Source organism: Hypanus sabinus (assembly GCF_030144855.1).
Source record: "Hypanus sabinus isolate sHypSab1 chromosome 5 unlocalized genomic scaffold, sHypSab1.hap1 SUPER_5_unloc_3, whole genome shotgun sequence".
In the NCBI taxonomy this organism is placed as follows: Eukaryota; Metazoa; Chordata; class Chondrichthyes; order Myliobatiformes; family Dasyatidae; genus Hypanus; species Hypanus sabinus.
The window spans coordinates 415,402-419,899 of NW_026778919.1; positions in this window are offsets into that span (position 1 = coordinate 415,402).

The following is a 4,498-nucleotide window of genomic DNA, read 5'->3' on the forward strand; positions in this document are numbered from 1 at the left end:
AATTCGCTGATGGGGAGGGGACTACTCTGTGGAGAGAGTCCTGTTGCTCTGAATTCGCTGATGGGGAGGGGATTACTCTGTGGGGAGAGTCCTGTTGCTCTGAATTCGCTGATGGGGAGGGGACTACTCTGTGCGGAGAGTCCTGTTGCTCTGAATTCGCTGATGGGGAGGGGACTACTCTGTGGGGAGAGTCCTGTTGCTCTGAATTCGCTGATGGGGAGGGGACTACTCTGTGGGGAGAGTCCTGTTGCTCTGAATTCGCTGATGGGGAGGGGACTACTCTGTGGGGAGAGTCCTGTTGCTCTGAATTCGCTGATGGGGAGGGGACTACTCTGTGGGGAGAGTCCTGTTGCTCTGAATTCGCTGATGGGGAGGGGACTACTCTGTGGGGAGAGTCCTGTTGCTCTGAATTCGCTGATGGGGAGGGGACTACTCTGTGGGGAGAGTCCTGTTGCTCTGAATTCGCTGATGGGGAGGGGTTTTACTCTGTGGGGAGAGTCCTGTTGCTGTGAATTCGCTGATGGGGAGGGGTTTTACTCTGTGGGGAGAGTCCTGTTGCTCTGAATTCGCTGATGGGGAGGGGTTTTACTCTGTGGGGAGAGTCCTGTTGCTCTGAATTCGCTGATGGGGAGGGGTTTTACTCTGTGGGGAGAGTCCCATTGCTCTGAATTCGCTGATGGGGAGGGGACTATTCTGTGGGGAGAGTCCTGTTGCTCTGTATTCGCTGATGGGGAGGGGACTACTCTGTGGGGAGAGTCCTGTTGCTCTGAATTCGCTGATGGGGAGGGGACTACTCTGTGGGGAGAGTCCTGTTGCTCTGAATTCGCTGATGGGGAGGGGACTACTCTGTGGGGAGAGTCCTGTTGCTCTTATTTCGCTGATGGGGAGGGGACTACTCTGTGGGGAGAGTCCTGTTGCTCTGAATTCGCTGATGGGGAGGGGACTACTCTGTGGGGAGAGTCCTGTTGCTCTGAATTCGCTGATGGGGAGGGGACTACTCTGTGGGGAGAGTCCTGTTGCTCTGAATTCGCTGATGGGGAGGGGACTACTCTGTGGGGAGAGTCCTGTTGCTCTGAATTCGCTGATGGGGAGGGGACTACTCTGTGGGGAGAGTCCTGTTGCTCTGAATTCGCTGATGGGGAGGGGTTTTACTCTGTGGGGAGAGTCCTGTTGCTGTGAATTCGCTGATGGGGAGGGGACTACTCTGTGGGGAGAGTCCTGTTGCTCTGAATTCGCTGATGGGGAGGGGTTTTACTCTGTGGGGAGAGTCCTGTTGCTCTGAATTCGCTGATGGGGAGGGGTTTTACTCTGTGGGGAGAGTCCTGTTGCTCTGAATTCGCTGATGGGGAGGGGTTTTACTCTGTGGGGAGAGTCCCGTTGCTCTGAATTCGCTGATGGGGAGGGGACTATTCTGTGGGGAGAGTCCTGTTGCTCTGAATTCGCTGATGGGGAGGGGACTACTCTGTGGGGAGAGTCCTGTTGCTCTGAATTCGCTGATGGGGAGGGGACTACTCTGTGGGGAGAGTCCTGTTGCTCTGAATTCGCTGATGGGGAGGGGACTACTCTGTGGGGAGAGTGCTGTTGCTCTTATTTCGCTGATGGGGAGGGGACTACTCTGTGGGGAGAGTCCTGTTGCTCTGAATTCGCTGATGGGGAGGGGACTACTCTGTGGGGAGATTCCTGTTGCTCTGAATTCGCTGATGGGGAGGGGACTACTCTGTGGGGAGAGTCCTGTTGCTCTGAATTCGCTGATGGGGAGGGGACTACTCTGTGCGGAGAGTCCTGTTGCTCTGATTCGCTGATGGGGAGGGGACTACTCTGTGGGGAGAGTCCTGTTGCTCTGAATTCGCCGATGGGAGGGGACTACTCTGTGGGGAGAGTCCCTGTTGCTCTGAATTCGCTGATGGGGAGGTGTTTCACTCTGTGGGGAGAGTCCTGTTGCTCTGAATTCGCTGATGGGGAGGGGGACTACTCTGTGCGGAGAGTCCTGTTGCTCTGAATTCGCTGATGGGGAGGGGACTACTCTGTGGGGAGAGTCCTGTTTGCTCTGAATTCGCTGATGGGGAGGGGGACTACTCTGTGGGGAGAGTCCTGTTGCTCTGAATTCGCTGATGGGGAGGGGACTACTATGTGGGGAGAGTCCTGTTGCTCTGAATTCGCTGATGGGGAGGGGACTACTCTGTGGGGAGAGTCCTGTTGCTCTGAATTCGCTGATGGGGAGGGACTACTCTGTGGGGAGAGTCCTGTTGCTCTGAATTCGCTGATGGGGAGAGTCCTGTTTGCTCTGAATTCGCTGATGGGGAGAGTCTTGTTGCTCTGAATTCGCTGATGGGGAGGGAGCTACTCTGTGGGGAGAGCCCTGTTGCTCTGAATTTGCTGATGGGGAGGGTTTTACTCTGTGGGAGAGTCCTGTTGCTCTGAATTCGCTGATGGGGAGAGTCCTGTTGCTCTGAATTTGCTGATGGGGAGAGTCCTGCTGCTCTGAATTCGCTGATGGGGAGGGGACTACTCTGTGGGGAGAGTCCTGTTGCTCTGAATTCGCCGATGGGGAGGGGACTACTCTTTGGGAGAGTCCTGTTGCTCTGAATTCGCTGATGGGGAGGGGACTACTCTGTGGGGAGAGTCCCATTGCTCTGAATTCGCTGATGGGGAGGGACTACTCTGTGGGGAGAGCCCTGTTGCTCTGAATTCGCTGATGGGGAGGGGACTACTCTGTGGGGAGAGTCCAGTTGCTCTGAATTCGCTGATGGGGAGGGGACTACTCTGTGGGGGAGAGTCCCATTGCTCTGAATTCGCTGATGGGGAGGGGACTACTCTGTGGGGAGAGTCCCATTGCTCTGAATTCGCTGATGGGGAGGGGATTATTCTGTGGGGAGAGTCCTGTTGCTCTGATCAGGTTACGAGCCCGGAATCGTGCAGGAGAATTCGCTGATGGGGAGGGTTTTACTCTTTGGGGAGAGTCCTGTTGGTCTGATCAGGTTACGAGCCGGGACTCGTGCGGGAGAATTCGCTGATGGGGAGGGGACTACTCTGTGCGGAGAGTCCCTTTGCTCTGAATTTGCTGATGGGGAGGGGACTACTCTGTGGGGAGAGTCCCATTGCTCTGAATTCGCTGATGGGGAGGGGACTACTCTGTGGAGAGAGTCCTGTTGCTCTGAATTCGCTGATGGGGAGGGGGACTACTCTGTGGAGAGAGTCCTGTTGCTCTGAATTCGCTGATGGGGAGGGGATTACTCTGTGGGGAGAGTCCTGTTGCTCTGAATTCGCTGATGGGGAGGGGACTACTCTGTGCGGAGAGTCCTGTTGCTCTGAATTCGCTGATGGGGAGGGGACTACTCTGTGGGGAGAGTCCCTGTTGCTCTGAATTCGCTGATGGGGAGGGGACTACTCTGTGGGGAGAGTCCTGTTGCTCTGAATTCGCTGATGGGGAGGGGACTACTCTGTGGGGAGAGTCCTGTTGCTCTGAATTCGCTGATGGGGAGGGGACTACTCTGTGGGGAGAGTCCTGTTGCTCTGAATTCGCTGATGGGGAGGGGACTACTCTGTGGGGAGAGTCCTGTTGCTCTGAATTCGCTGATGGGGAGGGGACTACTCAGTGGGGAGAGTCCTGTTGCTCTGAATTCGCTGATGGGGAGGGGTTTTTACTCTGTGGGGAGAGTCCTGTTGCTGTGAATTCGCTGATGGGGAGGGGTTTTACTCTGTGGGGAGAGTCCTGTTGCTCTGAATTCGCTGATGGGGAGGGGTTTTACTCTGTGGGGAGAGTCCTGTTGCTCTGAATTCGCTGATGGGGAGGGGTTTTACTCTGTGGGGAGAGTCCCATTGCTCTGAATTCGCTGATGGGGAGGGGGACTATTCTGTGGGGAGAGTCCTGTTGCTCTGTATTCGCTGATGGGGAGGGGACTACTCTGTGGGGAGAGTCCTGTTGCTCTGAATTCGCTGATGGGGAGGGGACTACTCTGTGGGGAGAGTCCTGTTGCTCTGAATTCGCTGATGGGGAGGGGACTACTCTGTGGGGAGAGTCCTGTTGCTCTTATTTCGCTGATGGGAGGGGACTACTCTGTGGGGAGAGTCCTGTTGCTCTGAATTCGCTGATGGGGAGGGGACTACTCTGTGGGGAGAGTCCTGTTGCTCTGAATTCGCTGATGGGGAGGGGACTACTCTGTGGGGAGAGTCCTGTTGCTCTGAATTCGCTGATGGGGAGGGGACTACTCTGTGGGGAGAGTCCTGTTGCTCTGAATTCGCTGATGGGGAGGGGACTACTCTGTGGGGAGAGTCCTGTTGCTCTGAATTCGCTGATGGGGAGGGGTTTTACTCTGTGGGGAGAGTCCTGTTGCTGTGAATTCGCTGATGGGGAGGGGACTACTCTGTGGGGAGAGTCCTGTTGCTCTGAATTCGCTGATGGGGAGGGGTTTTACTCTGTGGGGAGGAGTCCTGTTGCTCTGAATTCGCTGATGGGGACGGGGTTTTACTCTGTGGGGAGAGTCCTGTTGCTCTGAAT